Raw genomic sequence first — 18148 nt, 5'->3', positions numbered from 1 at the left:
TCAGGAAAACAAGATTTATGAAGAGAAAATCATAAAGGCCTTTTGAGTGGATTTATAGCTTAGATACCCATTTTAATTAAGCTGAGCACTCTTTTTTATTAAGGGTAAGGGTGGAGATTAGACTTATATAAATGTTATGCCAAGTTAAGTTAAAGGATTGGGTTATGTGCAGGAATTTGCTGTGATAATGAGAGGAATTTTTAGAGAAAAATCCCAGAAGCTATTCGATTTGCCACAAATTAGACTTGGAGAAGGGGACATGAATGTGAGGATTGCCTTTAACCCTAGCCACTTCCCAGACAGGGAGAATGGCAGAGAAGTTTTAAATCGTTGGAGTAGTTTTTGAACAGGTAGAGAAGGAGGGGTGGGATTGACGATAGAAGAAAGCCTGAATATGGGGAAACATCTTATCATTTGCCCTTTCTGGTGATAAAGTTGTTAAGGCCATGTTGCTATAGAAAACTGAATGCTTTGGCTTTAAGGTCCACCATAAGCCAGACTTGGCGAGGTTGTGAATATGGCAGTGCAGTGGAGAGGATGTAGGGATGTAAGATTGTTTGGCACCCACTGGACTGGTAAGAGGAAGCTGTTGGTGTCTATTTTGTTCTGGGCATCCCCAGACAAAAGACAGAGAACCAGATCCTCTTCCCAAAAGCGGATCATTAAGCTGAGAAGGAACTGGGTGCCAAGATTTCCTCTAGCTCTGCCCCATCAGTCCCATTGGTTCTCCCAGGAGCTGGAGACCATGCCTGCCTTTCTCTGGCACTGACAGAAAGCCAGGATAAGGCAGATCTCACCAGTCATCTGAATTAGTATCTGACGTTGGATCTTCCAGCTGCAATTGGTAAAGGGTCTCCCAAACTGTAGCCATCTGGGGAAGAGAGAGAGAGACAGACAGATAGAGAGAGAGAAAGAAAGAGACACAGTGAAGGAAAAACAGAGAGAGAGAAGATGAAGGAAGAGGTGGCAAGGGAGGGTGAGGGAACAAAATACCCGTTGTGAGTGTTCAGTGGTGGACTCCTGAGACCTCAGTGTTTTGAGAGCCCACTGGGGAGTAGCCTCAGCCTAAGCCACAAAGTCCCTTCAAGTTAGTTGTCCTCCTCATACAAATCACTGGAAAATGAAGCAAGAGAAAAGATGGAGCATGTGGTCAGAGACCTTTAGGATACAGGAGTTAAATCAGGATGAGCTGCCATTGCCCACTGCTTCCTGGGTTGCAAGAGAACCTCTGATCCCAGCACCAGTCACGGGTTTTGGCACGAAATGTAAGAACTGAAGAAAGAGGAAAGAACCATGAAATGTGGCTTGATGGTCAAAGACAGGTTTATTTTAAAGAAAACAAACCTGAAAGGGTTTTCTGGACAAGTTAGTTCGAAAGACAGTCTCTTACACACTAAGAGTTTCTAAGGATTTAGGGTGAAACAGTATATCAGAGGCTTGGACTGCTTCTGTGTCTCTCTGGTGCTTATCTGGGAGGGAGAGCTGTGTGTCTGTTCCCATACATCTTACTGCAGCTGCAGGCATACTCTCAGAGACTGCTACCCTATATCATCTCTCTCAAGTTCAAAGTTTCACAAATCTTCAGGGCAGGGGCAATGTGCTGCCAGTCTGTTTGCTAAAACATAACAAGAGTCACCTTTGCTGCAGTTCCCAACAAGTTTCTCCTCCGCATCTGAGACCACCTCAGCCTGGATCTATTGTTCATATAACTATCAGTATTTTTGTCAAAGCCATTTAAGAAGTCTCTAGGAAGTTCCAGACTTTCCCATATTTTCTCTCTTTTTCTGAGCCCTCCAAACTGTTCCAATATCTGCCTGTTACCCAGTTTCAAAGTCACTTCCACATTTTCATCTATCTTTTCAGCAGCACCCCACTCCTCATAACAATTACTGTTTTAGTCTGTTTTCATGCTGCTAATAAAGACCAATGCTCATTGAAAAGTTTGGTTAATACATGAGTATATTTTTTTTAAAAAGCCAAAGTTATTCACTTACCATCTTCAAATTGCTCTCCCAGAGGGCATAAATGAGAGGTCATTGTGTAAACTTGCATGATTTTTCTTTGAATATACACTGACACATTTATAAAAATATGCATGAATACATAAATGTGTATTTCTAAGTAAAAACTGTATCACAGAATACATATTGTTGTTAAACCAAAGTTTTAATGTTAATAATTTTACAAATATGTATATTCTTAAATTATTTTTAAATTAATTTATTAGAATAAGTAATATAGATATTGTATTATATAATAATTATCAAAATATTATATTTTCTTTTGCTGCTGAATGGAGAATCAAAGCAAAACCAAAACCAGGCATGGTTCAGGTGAAATTGTCTTAAATTTTAATTTGAGATTCATTTTAAATTCTAGCCTTTATCTGTTTGTCATCTAAGTTCACAAATATGAGATGGGGATGTCAAGATACTGACCCAGATGGTTTCTGATAACCTGTCATGATAACTTTATTTGATTCTGTAGTAAAGGTTGCCCATACAATAGTGGTAGGGATAGCAGCAACAGTGGAATCAATGAGTCATTCTTCATTAAAATGTAATTGTAGTTTTAAATGAGACTGAAGTTAATTTTTCTCTTATATCCAAATCTAAGCTGATGTGGTGGCTCTAATCCTCAACGTTTTGAGAGACCCATGTTCCCTCTATACCGTTGTTCTGCCATCCTCAACAGGCAGCCTCTTATGGTGCAAGAAGGCTGTTCCCACTCCTGCCATCATGACCACATTCTAGCCAGCCAGATGATTTATAAGGGCAATGGCATGACAGCTCCCTCCTTTGAAAGGCACAGCCCAGAAGTTGCACAAACTTCGTGCAATATTGCATCAGACACAAATTTATCACGTGGTTATATCTGACTTCAGACACAGCTATAATATAATGTATTGCTCTGTGCAGCTATACAATAAGCCAAAAATTCTGTTCTATAAAAAAATAAGAATCGATATGGGGAACAAGGGATATCAGGGGTAGCCAAAAATTTTGAATAATTCTTAATTCTTATGAAGTGTATGATTTTATGAAGAAACGTGCTGTCTAAAAGATTCAGGGATTAAAAATTAGTTAAGGAACCTGAGGCTCAATAGTAACTAAATGATTTACCCCCCATGCCAGTTCCACCATGCTCAGGCTTTGGTATTTCAGATTTTTTGGAGTTTTCCAGTCTTTACACTTTTAAGGAAAAGACTAGCATATCTACCTGACTTGTTTTACTGCAGTGAGAAACTGCATAAAATTACACCAGACGTTCACGGAAACTAAATCAGGATATTTTTCTAAGATGGGTGGTGTCAAAATCAAACATTTTGGTTCTTTCTACTGGAGGTTATCCTTGTGACACTATTTTCTCCTCATTTTATGGCTGACAAGTGATACTGCTTAACATCCACTGCACTCATCTTTAACTTGAATTCTTATTTCTCTCAGTCCACCGGTTTGCTAAGTCAGCACTGAAACTCAAGGATAGTTTGGCATGCGCTTGATGTGGTTGAGTGATTGTTGGGGACTATAAAGACATGGGAGTTGAACTGTCATTTCTCAGGATTATTACCTTCTCAGGTGGGCACTGTGCCCTGACATGAAAACCCAGATGCATTTTCATCATGGCTGATAACGGTGTACCTAGCTGGTGGGTAATTACAGGCTTTCAATCTGCAGTTCATCTTCATGAGATTAATGTTGATTCAGAACAATAAATGTAAGGTAAGGTCTATGACACCTACAAAGTTATGCTTAAATGTGAGTCTGTGACCACTGACGAATGATTACAGTTGTTTCATGACTTGATAATCATACTTGGTTTTTCACAAACAATAAATTTTTGAAGGAGAAGTATTCATAGTGGTTCTAGGAAGATACACACATTAATTCTGTAGAATGTAGCTAAAACTTGTGTTCAGTCCAAGGGATGACATTAACAGAGTCTTGTGATCCTTCTTTGCATCTCGTGAGTGCTGAGCTGTTGGTAGGGATGGATGGTATTTTCCATACATCAGCATCTGCTCTATGCTTGGGCTTTGTTCCTGACAAGGGAACTAGGACTCTCCAGACTTTTCAGAGATTCTGTGAGATGATATACTTTACTATTTTTTTGTCTAATCTAATCAGACTAGATTTTTCTGTTTGCAACTGAGATCCTAGAATATATCCATGACCCTTGGTTAAAAAGCTTAAAGGGAAAGAAAAATTCATTCATTCATTGAATAACTTATTTACTATTTCTTATTTATTCATGTTTTCTGTTTTGAATAACTAACTCATTTAAAGTGTTTATTGAGCACCAATTTCATGCATACTATTGTATTAATTTTCTGGGAGGAAAAAAATAAATAAATTAGATAAAAATCTCTTCCTCAAGCAATGTTTGTTAAGTTGATTAACCATGCTACAAAATAGAAAGTGAATGGTGCTGTGAGAGAGACACACAGGTACTATGAAGACACAGAGGTACTATGAAGACACAGAGGTATTATGAAGGTTGAATGGAGAGAGAGATTGAGTACAGCAGAAAAGAATCATTTCTTTCAGAGAGGAGAAGGCATAGGAGATAAGGAAGAAAGATTTAAAAAGATTTACACAGAAAGACGGAGAGATAAGTATCTCTTGAGTAGAGAAGGCAAGAAGAAGACAAACTGTATGGACACTATGAGCAAAAATTGAAAAAGTATATATATATATATATATATTTTTTTTTTTGGCCGGGTGTGTTGGCGCCGGGTGTGTTGGCTCACACCTGTAATCCTAGCACATGGGAGGCTGAGGCGAGTGGATCACCTGAGGTCAGGAGTTCAAGACAAGCTGGCCCAAATGGGGAAACCTCATCTCTACTAAAAATAGAAAAATTAGCTGGGCGTGGTGGCACATGCCTGTAATCCCAGGTAATCGGGAGGCTGAGGCAGGAGAATCGCTTGAACCTGGAAGGTGTAGTGAGGCGGGATTGCACCAACACTCCAGCCTGCGCGACGGGATGGAGACTCTATCTCTCACACACACACACAAAATTCTGTTCACAATAAAATGGACAATGCATTGACTCTCTTGGTGCAAAATATCATAGATGAGGTAGAGAACACGTTTGGGAATATATTCACCTTTGACTGGGCGCGGTGGCTCACGCCTGTAATCCCAGTACTTTGGGAGGCTGAGATGGGCGGATCACGACGTCAGGAGATGAAGACCATCCTGGCTAACATGGTGAAACCCCGTCTCTACTAAAAAGACAGAAAAAAGAATTAGCCGGACGTGGTGGCGGGAGACTGTAGTCCCAGCTACTCAGGAGGCTGAGGCAGGAGAACGGCGTGAACCCAAGAGGCGGAGACTGCAGTGAGCCCGCGCCACTGCACTCCAGCATGGGTGGCAGAGCAAGACTCCGTCTCAAAAACAAAAATATATATAATATATATATAAAAATATATATAATATATATATAAAAATATATATATATATATTTTCACGTTTTCAGGAACACAGCTAGTTTCCCTATTCAAGTCCCTGGCAGACAGGAGCAAACAGCATGAAAAAGCAAAGCTCTACGTTTTTGGAAATAGGTATCTAATTAATAAACCAAAAAATTGTCTTTATAGAGTTAAATGCATATTTAATCAATCTAATCAAATACAACCTCAGCTAAATTCTTCCCTAAGACATACACACACTTGCTAAGCAAAAGGAATGAGACGTCCTGTCTCTAGGAAGCTACAGAAGTTAATTAGCTTCAAAAATACTTTATAGTTGCAATTAAAAACAATTTTAAATCCACAGTAGCACCTCATTAGAACATAGAATATGGTGACGGCTTGGACTATTTTATTAAAAATGGCTATATTTGGTCCTTATCTCAACCTTTGTGTTCAGGTAGTTGATTATTAATGTATAGTTAATTAAGAAATATATTTGCATATTACTGTGAAATCATAATGTATGAAATGGATTAAATAAAGCCTATAATGCCCAGGAAAATGTTGCACACTGCAAAGTTCAGTTCTTTTATCTATAGTTTTATTACTAAGTTGTATTTATAGACAGATGGTAGGTAGATAGATATCAACACACACACGAGTTTTTACAAATTACTGAGGTTAGAAATCTAAAACCCACAATTTTTATCTCAAAATAATCAAGATTATAATGTTAGCAATGTTCACTAATTGGTCATAATTTTGCATTTTTGTCTTGGATTCTTGCTTATATCAGTCAATTTTAATCTAGATCAAAACAAATAAATGAAAATAACATTAAATTTGTTTATGCACTGCACTTCTCTTCTAATGGTATCATCTGAGATAGTGGAATGCATGATGTCACATAATTTATGACACTGTTCTAGTATTTCAATACCTAAATTTAAAGTTAATAAACTCTTTTAACAGAAATACTGAAAATGAAGAATTATGATGAATTGAGTACTGATTTAAAAAAAACTAAAAATGGTTCAACTTTATATAAGCAAATTAGATGTATGTTTTAAGAACTTTATACGAGGGCTTACATGTATCTGCATTGTACTCAGAGGTATAAACAAGTCATAACTTATTTATTATGTATTCAAGTTACCTGATGTTCCTCCTGAGCAACTCAAACCTCAGAATAGGGAAAAACGGTATTCAAGGAATCAAGTATATATATACAATGACTGTGTATTCACACACAAAAAAATAAAACACAGAAATTAAGCTGTCAGCTCAATGCAATAATAAAAATAGTCACTTAAGCACAATACTTAAATGGTGAGTTTTCTCATTTCACTTCTCTCTCCCTTTTCTTATCTAAGATGGTATCTCATGCATGAGATTGACTTTACTAATTACACCGGCAAATGAGGAGACACTGACCAACAGTGTATTGAATCTATAAATAAATTTAGGAAAATTTTAAATATTAAAAATATTGTGCTTAATCTGTGAAAATGTTATGTTTCTACTATTATTAAATATTTTCTAATTTATCTCAATAATGAGTTAGTTTTGGTAAAATATCTTGTAATTACATTTAAATCTAGATATTACATAATTTGCATAATAATACAAATTCCGTATTTTTAGAATTTTATTGTTGAAATTTTCTTTACTCTTACAGAGACATGAAATGGGAGATGACCTCCACTTTTTCCATTTTACTGTAAGTCTTTTGGGTGAAGGACTGACTCCTCAGTCCTTATTGTATCCACAACACTGAACAGGATATGTATGCCAAATAAAATATTTATTGAACACAAGAAAGAAAATTTTGTAGGACCACGTATACATATGCATCCAGAAAACTCACTTCTGCATTTTTTGTTTGCTCCTTCTTATGACTTCAAACAGTAAGTCCTTAGAAATAGCGTCCTCTCATCACAAAATGGATATGATATGGCCCAAATGCATAATGCTAAATTATTTGATCATAAATTGGGAGTCTCCACTCTCAATGCTAAAGACAAGCATTATCTCCAATAGTAACCACATGCAAAAAGTGTACTGAGATTACATTTAGAGATTGTTCAAACACCAAAACCACTAATAAGGAAACAATTCTCAAAGTTTAATTTTCTCAACAAGGTCCTTTAAAAAAATACCATACTTCAAGTACTGGGGTACATGTGCAAAACATGCAGGCTTGTTACATAGGTATACTCATGCCATGGTGGCTTTCTGCACACATCAACCTGTCATCTACATTAGGTATTTTTCCTAATGCTATCCCTCCCCTATGCCCCTACCACTGACAGACCCCTGTGTGTAACATTCCCCTCCCTGTGTCCATGTGTTCTCATTGCTCAGCTCCCACTGATGAGTGAGAACATGTGGTGTTTGGTTTTCTGTTCTTGTATTAGTTTGCTGAGAATGATGGTTTCCAGCTTCATCCATATCCCTGCAAAGGACATAAACTCATTTTTTTATGGCTGCATAGTATTCCATGGTGTACATATGCCATATTTTCTTTTTCCAGTCTAACATTGATGGGCATTTCAGTTGGTTCCAAGTTTTTGCTATTGTGAACAGTGCCATAATAAACATACACATGTTCATATGTTTTATAGTAGAATGATTTATAATCCTTTGGGTATATACACAGTAATGGGATTGCTGGGTCAAATCGTATTTCTAATTCTAGATCCTTGAGGAATCGCCACACTGTCTTCCTCAATGGTTGAACTAATTTACACTCCTACCAACAGTGTAAAAGCATTCCTATTTCTCCACATCCTCTCTAGCATCTGTTGTTTCCTGAGTTTTTAATGATCACCCTTCTAACTGGCATGAGATGGTATCTCATTGTGGTTTCGATTTGCATTACTCTAATGATCAGTGATGATGAGCTTTTCTTCCTATATTTGTTGGCTTCATAAGTGTCTTCTTTTGAGTGGTGTGTTCATATCCTCCTCCCACTTTTTGATAAGGTTTTTTTGTTTTGTTTTTCTCGTAAATTTGTTTAAGTTTTTTGTAGATTCTGGGTATTAGCCATTTGTCAGATGGATAGAGTGTAAAATTTTCTCCCAGTCTGCAGTTTGCCTGTTCAATCTGATGATAGTTTATTTTGCTGTGCAGAAGCTCTTTCGTTTAATTAGATCTCATTTGTCAAATTTGGCTTTTGTTGCCATCACTTTTGGTGTTTTAGTAATAAAGTCTTTGCCCATGCCTATGACCTGAATTGTATTGCCTAGGTTTTCTTCTAGGGTTTTTGTTTTTTCAGATCTTACGTTTAAGTCTTTAATCCATCTTGAGTTAATTTTCATATAAGGTGTAAGTAAGGGATACAGTCAGAATTTTCCGCATATGACTAGCCAGTTTTCCCAGTAACATTTATTAAGTAGGGAATCCTCTTCTCATTGCTTTGTTTTGTCAGGTTTGTCAAAGATCAGGTGTTTGTAGACATGTGGTGTTATTTCTGAGGCCTCTGATCTGTTGCATTGATGTGTGTGTATGTGTGTGTGTGTGTGTATATATATATACATACATGCCTATATACACATATATACCTATATATACCTATATATATACCTATGTATATACATATATATCTGTTTGCAGATAACATGATTATACATATGATTATATATATAATATATATAGTCATATATACAAAAAATATATGTTTTGGTAACAGTATCATGCTGTCTTGTTTACTGCAGCATTGTAGTTTAGTTTCAATTGAGGTAGTGTGATTCCTCCAGCTTTGTTCTTTTGCTAAGGATTGTCATGGCTATGTGGGCTCTTTTTTGGTTCCCCAGGAAATTTATAGTAGTTTTTCTAATTCTTTGAAAAAAGCCAATGTTATAGCTTGATGGGGATAGCATTATAGCTATAAATTACTTTGGGCAGTGTGGCCATTTTCATGACATTGATTCTTCCCAACCATGAGCATGGAATATTTTTCCATTTCTGTGTGTCCTCTCTTATTTCCTTGAGTGGTGGTTTGTAGTTCTCCTTGAAGAGATCCTTCATATACCTTGTAAGTTGTATTTGCAGAGATTTTATTATCTTGATAGCAATTGTGAATGGGAATTCACTCATCATTTGGCTCTCTATTATTGGGGTGTAGGAATGCTTGTGATTTTTGCATATTGATTTTGTACTCTGAGACTTTGCTGAAGTTGCTTCTCAGCTTAAGGAGATTGTGGGCTGAGATGACAGAGTTTTCTAAATGTACAATCATGCTATGTGCAAACAGAGACAATTTGATTTCCTCTCTTCCTACTAGAATACCCTTTATTTCTTTCCTTTGCCCAATTGCCCTGGCCAGAACTTCCAATACTATGTTGAATAGGAGTGGCGGGGGCTGGGGGTGGGGTGCGGACATCCTAGTCTTGTGCCGGTTGTCAAAGGGAATGCTTCCATTTTTTTCCTATTTGGTATAATATTGGCTGTGGGTTTGTGATAAATAGCTCTTATTAGGAGATAGAGTCCTTAGAGATCTAGTTTACTGAGAGATTTTAGCATGAAGGGGTGTTGAATCTATTGACATAATCATGTGGTTTTTGTCATTTCTTCTGTTTATTTGATAAATTATGTTTATTCATTGGCCTATGTTGAACCAGACTTGCTTCCCAGGGATAAAGCTGACTTGATTGTGGTGGATAAGCTTTTTGATATGCTGCTGGATTCACTGTGCCAGTATTTTATTGAAGATTTTTGCATCGATATTCATCAGGAATATTGGCCTGAAACTTTCTTTTTTGTGTGGGTCTCTGTCAGGTTTTGGTATCAGGGTGATGCTGGTCTCATAACATTAATTAGAGTGGAGTCCCTCTTTTTCTATTTTTTTTTCTTTTTCTATTCTTTTTCTTTTTCTTTTTTTTTTTTTTTTTTGAGACAGTTCTGCTGTGATACCCAGTCTGGACTGCAATGATGTGATTTCAGCTCACTACAACCCCTGCCTCCCAGGTTCAAGTAATTCTCTTCCCTCAGCCTCCACAGTAACTGGAAATCCAGGCACATGACACCACATCCAGCTAATTTTTGTATTTTTGTTAGAGATGAGGTTTCACCACGTTGTCCAGTTAGGTCTGAAACTCCTGACCTCAAGTGATCCACCTGCCTTGCCCTCCCAAACCTCTGGGATTGCATGCATGAGCCACCATGCCAGGCTGGTACTTTGTTTTTCAACTGAAAGAAAGAAATATACTGTAATACTTTACTCCTGTGAGAAAATCCAACAAAAGAAGGAATCTAATAACATCAAAATTTCCAATTGATTTTAATAAACATTTTCACATAATCTAAGAAATAGAAAGTGCAAACAAATTTGTATTGGGCATTAAACTGAGCCATTTCTATGCGCTAATTTGAATCCAAGATTTGGCCTCGCTGGCCTCACTCTTTGGAATGAAGTATTGGCCAGCAGTCAAATGTCAAGCAACATGAGGTTGAAGGAGGGAAGCAGAAGAGCAGATTGTGAAACAGAGATTGCTTCTGCTTACGTTGTCACATTTCTGCAGCATCCATGCACTGTTTTCATTAACCGTCAGGGTCTTTGGTCTAATATTCAGCCCAGTCCCAACACCTGGATGGTTCAATACACTTCTGCCAATTAAAAACTCAGTGTTTTTAATTATAAGGAGGTTTCTGTATCTAAATATGACTTCCTATATTTTTATTTGATGAAATAGTGAGTCATTGTTACTCTTATTTCTACCATTTTGGATTTCCTTGCTTTCTGAGATATCTTTCAGCATTTCATTAGGTAAAATATCTGAGAGAAGTTTATGTGTTTCTTAATGACATATTACTTGACCTAAGATTTGGGGTAATATCACCATTAATGATTTTGTGTGTTGTATTTTCTTTGAAAATTTCTAAGCTGCAAACACTTTAATCTTCCAAGACTCGGTTTGATTAAAAAATATGACAGATATATGGCAGGCATTTCTGAAGTCAAACACATTGTTTAATGCTTTCCAGAATTTAGATAATTAATAAAATAATATCCAAATAACATAAATTAAAGTTTAGGTATTCATCTTATATGAGTGTCTTGCCAAGGCCATATTCATTAACAAATTTCCATCTAAAAATTCTAAGTAGGCACCTCTCATTACATTTCATAATATGATACTGTATAAGCCAAATGAATACTTACATTTTAATAAGAGCATTGCCAGTGGAGAAAGATATTGAAATAATGCTTAAAAGCTGAACATCAGTATTTTCTTAATATTACACATAGGACACAGAGAGAAGCTACTGTCTCTGCTGACAGCTTCAGAGGTCTGCAGAGACCTCTGAATGACTTTGCTATGGAGAAGAACCACCCTCTCCAGGGCCTCCTCTCTGCTAAGAGCTGAACACTTGACTGGACAACCTGCCTACAGAGAGAAGCAAACCATTCCTCTGAGCTGTACAAACACTAAATAAAATTTATCTTCTTGTTCACCATTCACTTGTCTGCATATCTCATTCTACCTCATACTTCCTGACACAGGACAAGATCTCAGGCAAAGGCATCACAGCCACAGACATTTCTGGATAGAAAAAAATCCACACCCTAGAGATCAGTAACAGTAAAACAGAATTTCCAGTTCTCAAAAAAACAATGAAATTAAGATAATAGGTAAAACATTAATTAGTTTACACAAATAAAAACTAATAGCAGCATCCGCTGTTGATCAAATTGTTGGTACTAGAAGAAATATGATTACTACAAGGCTTTGGGAAGCAATTCGGTATTTAAATAGTTATAATTTTATTTAATATTACATAATTTAGTATTTAAATAATTTCAATATGTAGTACTCACAGCACTTGGCCCAGTTTTCACATTTTGTACCACTTATTACAAATAAAATTACTAGAATTAAAAGATAAATATGCCATCACGTTTATTATAGCATTGTTATTAATTTTCCTTAAAATTGTAAAGATTAAATGGTACAACCACTGAAACCTTGGTATAAATATAATATTGATTATTATGTAGCTGTTAATGCAAATAAGGTTCATATATGTGTTGCTTTGCAAGAAAATCTAAAATATATATTTTAGCAAAAGCAAATTATAGAATGTGCATGTATTGTGTGTGTACATGGACATGTGTATAGCAGTGTCATTTGTATGTGAACATAATCTTTGCAAATGTTTTATATGCAAAATTAACTTCATGAAAATTATCGTCAAACTGCTGTTAGTGTTTATATTTGAAATTGGAAGAAGAAAAGAAAATTGTTAATTTATTTTCCACACATCTACTTAATTTCAAATGTTACAATGATTAATTTTTTGTAAGAGCACTGAAAAACCAACAAGTACTTCTAGTTTTTAATTTTACAGTCAAATGTAATTTGGCTAGTATGCTTACAACAATATTGTGAGTAATAATATATGCTTTTGCTTATAAAAAATGAGTTTCATAAAAGTTAAATGGCATATATAATGACACATGTCAGAAAGTGCTAGTGCCAAGACTCAAAAACAAGTGTATTTGTTGTTCCAAGTTCATGTACTTTCCAATTTATCTCATTATTTCTTGGCTGTGTGTATGTAAATGTGTGTGTGAATGCTGAGTTTTTCAGATGGGCATATTTGGGTAACAAATTGGGTATACATTAATTCAGTTTATGTTTTCTGATGTGCAGACCAAGGAATTGAGTAAAAGTCTTATATATCTCAGAGAATCATAAAGGTGAGATAAATCATATCAGTTTCACAACTTTTTTTTTTTTTTTTTTTTTGGTAAAAAAGAAAACCCGGGACAAAGTAGAGATGATTTTTCAGCTTACTGTAGTAAAATAAAAAACAAGAGCTTTACATTCAGGCAGTCCCAGCATCATCTTCCAACTGAGTCTTTTATTAACAACGACATTCACTGCTAAATATCTGTCAGCCACTATCAACCCACTCAAGACAAAACTCCAAAGGTTTATCCTCAATTTCTTCCTTCCTTAAAACTTTACATCAAATCCATAATTAAGTCCTGCTGAAATTGGTTTCAGATTATCCCCAATCAGACTATGCTTGGCTCTCAATATCCACTGTAAATCCAAGCCACCATTATATTTGCTTCATCTACTGCAATAGCTTCCATAAAGTTTAACACCTTCTCACTCTTGCCTTCTCAAATTTATTCTCTGTAGTACTTCCTTTTGAAAAAAATATACATTATAGTAAGTCATTCTTCTTAAGGGATGTTTGTGGAGGATATGTCTCAGAAAGTAACTCCTTGCTTTACCAGCATCCACAAGGGACTCATGATGTGGCTCCTGTCCAAAGCTCTAGTCTCATATCTCAGGCCCACCCCTTTTTCCAGAGTCAATAATATTTTATTCAAGTTGCCCATGTTTTCAAGTTCTATATTGTTTCAGAGCTTTTCCTCTTTCCTTTTTCCTATACAATTTTCTGTTGGTCTTGTCAGAGCTGACCTTTATTTTTCTTCAGATCTTAGATTACAGTGTATTTTTTCACAGTTATGGATATCAGAAGTGTGAAATGGTTTCAGTAAACTGTATTCAAAGTGTAGGCAAGGCTGCATTTCTTCTAGAGTCTCTACCAGAGAGTCCATTTCCTTTATTTTGTCTAGCATCTAGAAGCCATACTGCCTACCACATTCTTGAACACTGATCTTTTTTTCTTCTCCAAGGTCTTGCTAAAAACATCCACTTTTTAAATTTATCAGATGTTGAATTATCTCTGCTAATATAGCCTTTTTATCTTGTCTTTTAATTCTTTGAACACATTGTTAAGAACTGTTTTAAGGTCCTTGTGTGTTAATTCCAATATCTGGGTCATGGAGGAATCTGACTTCTTATTTATCTCTCCTATGTCAATATGCTCCTGTTTCTATATACATGTAATAACATTTTTCTATGAACTGCAGTTGCAGGTTTAGAGAATGGATTCATTTTCCTTCTCTGAAGAAGGTTGGCATTTGTTCTAGCAGAAATTGTTGGCTAGTCATACTGATGTTGCAGAAGCATTGTCTTATACTTTACTGGGATGAGACTGTTTGGATTTTATCCTTATTCTCATTGTGAATTCTTTATTCCTAGCATATAGATTTTCTTCCTAAAGTGTATTATTTCTGTAATTTCAATAGGAAGCCAAAGGTTCTTGTTTACACTCTGTAACTTAGTGGGACTCAAACTCAACTAACCTCAGTTGAACTACCAGTAGTTTGAGTTTCCTAACTGAGGTACTTCTCCTCACAAGAGGGCATTAGCTGCAGGAGTCGGCCCATGGATCCTGGCCCAAATGGTGGATGAATAAAATGTACACTGACACAGATATTCTGTTTTGCCAGTCCTGCTGTGTCCGACCACCTGCACACAAAAAGAGGTTCGTTACTGCAGCCAGCCCTGAGCAGCTGGCACTTCAGGCATGTATTTAGCATACAGTTACCAATGGAAGCTTTGAGTAAATACACTTGAAGATAAAGAACATGGTTAAGACAGTAATTCTATGAATGATTAAAGCTCAGGTACCACAGTCTAAAGTAAATACCATTAGGGGGCAATATTCTTCGTCAATCTCCCCCTGAGAGGACCATTTGGCTCAAAGGTTAGTTAATGGAGGTAGGATAAACAGACTTAACTGGGGAAGCTTCTATTGTCTCTTGTATTTAGTCCATGACCTAACGTTCCAAGGTAAGAACTGGCTGCCTTCAGCCTGTTCAATTATTACAATCCCAACATTTCCCCATTTTTTTGTTTTCTGTATTAGGGTTTTCTGATTGCAGAGTGCAGATACTTGCAGTGACAGGTTTTTCAGACAAGGCGGTCACTGTTCTTATTCTGGCTTTCCATCCTAGGATTAGCAAATAACATAAGACAAACATGAGCATAATTAGCAACATTCTTTTCCAGTCAAAGAATGACCCCCAGGAGTGAGGGTCTAACCAGGAGAGATGATCTTGTACACCCTTCCACATGGCTGTTTCTTGGGTTTGCAGATCTATGGTGTGAATGGATTCTAAAATTTTAGTTTTAAGTTGCTTCATGTCGGCTGTTAAATTGTTATGAAATGGTCCCCAGAGGTGTTGTTTCACCTCATCCCAGCTATGTACTGATTGATTCCATGGTAGAGAAGTGGAACAGGTATGTTTATGTTCCCAGTAGCAGTTTAACTGTTGACAGAATGCTAGTGCATCTTGTCACTCTCCTGCACATTATTTCCTTACTGTAGGAGAAGTTCATTACATACGTTGCTGGCCAGATTATCTACAAAAGCAGCTGTTTGTACTCATTCAGTAATAGATGCAACAGCAACACTAGCAGTCGCCAGAACAACTATCGCTGAGAGTATGAAGGCCGTAAGTGTAAACGTGAATCTTTTGTGTCTGACCTGGCATAGGGCACATTCTAAGGTGGCAAGGGCAGAGGAACCTTGCCAATCATGTGTCAAATTGACTGGTAGAAATGCCTCAGATTGCAGTTTGGGAGGCTGAGATGGGCGGATCACTAGGTCAGGAGATCGAGACCATCCTGGCTAACACAGTGAAACCCTGTCTCTACTAAAAATACAGAAAACTGCCTGGGAATGGTGGTGGGCACCTGTAGTCCCACCTACTTTGGAGGCTGAGGCAGGAGAATGGGGAACCCGGGAAACGGAGCTTGCAGTGATCCAAGATCGCATCACTGCACTCTAGCTTGGGAGACAGAGCGAGTACTGTCTTAAAAAAAAAAAAAAGAAAAGATTTTTTTCCCCACTTGTTTCCAGAGTTCTATGTTTAGAGTTCCTTCTTCCTGGAACCATGGGCTTTGGGTTACAACAGTTTGCATTAATTGAGTTTTTGGTCCCTTAACTGAGCCTGAGCCTGCAAAACTGATGCTCCACTAGCCTTAAGTGACTGTTTCAACACTTTTATGTACTGTTTCTGTTGAGTTGATAACTGTTGTCCCATGATAAAACCTCAGCTTGACCAATGCCCTCTGAACTTGGAAATCCCAAGTGGGCACCAATGACTTACTGATTACTCACTGACTTGACTGCCTGTTCCTTCTTCACCTTTGTTTTTTGGGGGTCCATTGCAATCCCTTCACATTGTTCCTCACACAGGGGCACCAACTGTGGTAGGGCTCCTCACACAGGGGCACCAGGTGCAGGAGTCTGACCCACAGAACCTGACACAGTGACAGATGAATGAAGTACGCTGACACAGATATTCTGCCTTGCCAGTCCAGCTGAGTGTCTGAACTGCTTACAGACTCCTGGAGCATATCGTAAACACTTGCAACTTTGACCTCAATCAGTCAGTGAAACTCACATTTATTTGATAAAGATTAATTGACAAAGGTCATGAGTAAATACGACTAGAGGGTAATTGACACTGTGGACTTCCTGAGTAGAAAGGAATTAAGCACCCATTGTACATCAAAGGTTAGTTTCAAGACCACATGAGTAAACAAGCTAGCTAGATAACCTACTCTACCTTTCTTTGTACTCACTTGAAGCAGTTTACTCAAGGTAAGGATTAGGTTGCCTACATCCATAACCTTACCCTGAGACTTTTGTAAACAACTTCAGGCCTTCCAAGAAGGTTTGTGTATGCATCTATAACCATCTTTAAATTTTTTCCACCAGCCTGATTGAATCCCTACAAATTGATTCAATTTGAGGGGTACTACTGTAAATGGTGTGTTCATGTTTCAAATTCCAATTATTCCTATCCAGTATTGCTGATATAGAGAAAATCAATGGCGTTTGGTCTATTGACTGCCTTCTTTGCTTCTTCTTATCTTCATTCCTATCAAGGCACAGGAAGGTAGGCTGTATTTCACTTCCACTTCCTGAGATTACTGGCTGGATTCATCCCCCATGTATTTCACAGATTCTCTATGCCTGCCGCTGGGGGATCATGGAGAAGATGCAAGGAGCCCATGCAATGCACTGCAGGGCAGTGTCCTGGGGGCATCAAACAGGCCTTCCTTCTCCTTAGATCCCACCCAGGAGAAGCCATGGCTTTGGTGCACTTGGGACACCTGGGTCTGCATCCACGGTGAGGATGGCACCTTCTCTCCTCTGGACCCACCCTGGAAAGGCCAAAACATTGGGACATCTGGTGGCCAGGTGAGGAAAGTTGAGGAAAAGGTGTTCTATCTGCAGCCCCCAGTACTGAGGAGGGATCGCTGCCCTGGGCCTTACTTCCCCACCCCTGGCCTCCAACTATGACTCTACAAAACTGTTTCTTGAGTGAGACTGTGAATACGCATTATCACAGCCACCAACATGTGCTTCACAGATGAGTTGGGCTTGTTTCTGGGGAGAAATTGTGGTACAGAGAAAGGAGGGGCGCTGAGTGGCACCACCGTGATAGGCCGATGCCAGGGATACATCACACTCTCCATCAACACTTTTATTCACACTTTCATGGTTCATTTTTCTTACAGTGCTGAAGTAGTTGAAACAATACAGAAAAAAATTATTTTTTTGAGACAGAGTCTCGCTCTGTCACCCAGGCTGGAATACAGTGGCATGATCTCCACTCATTGCAAGTTCTGCCTCCTGGGTTCATGCCATTCTCCTGCATCACCCTCCTGAGTAGCTGGGACTACAGGGGACCACCACCATGCCTGGCTAATTTTTTTGTGTTTTTAGTAGAGACAGTGTTTCCCCATGTTATCCAGGATGATTTCTATCTCCTGATCTCATGATCTGCCCACCTCAGCCTCCCAAAGTGCCATCGTGCCTGGCCAGAAAAATTTTTAAGTAGGCATATGA

The 18148-nt window shown here is 37.7% G+C and overlaps 1 pseudogene; it reads right to left on the bottom strand.

Moving 5' to 3' along the window:
* The window catches only part of LOC129530205 (centriole and centriolar satellite protein OFD1-like), an 812440-nt pseudogene that overhangs the window by 118672 nt on the left and 675620 nt on the right, over positions 1 to 18148 (bottom strand).

Source organism: Gorilla gorilla, chromosome Y (assembly GCF_029281585.2).
Source record: "Gorilla gorilla gorilla isolate KB3781 chromosome Y, NHGRI_mGorGor1-v2.1_pri, whole genome shotgun sequence".
Taxonomy (NCBI): domain Eukaryota; kingdom Metazoa; phylum Chordata; class Mammalia; order Primates; family Hominidae; genus Gorilla; species Gorilla gorilla.
The sequence above is the reverse complement of the archived record's forward strand: the minus strand, read 5'-3'. Positions and strand labels throughout refer to the sequence as shown.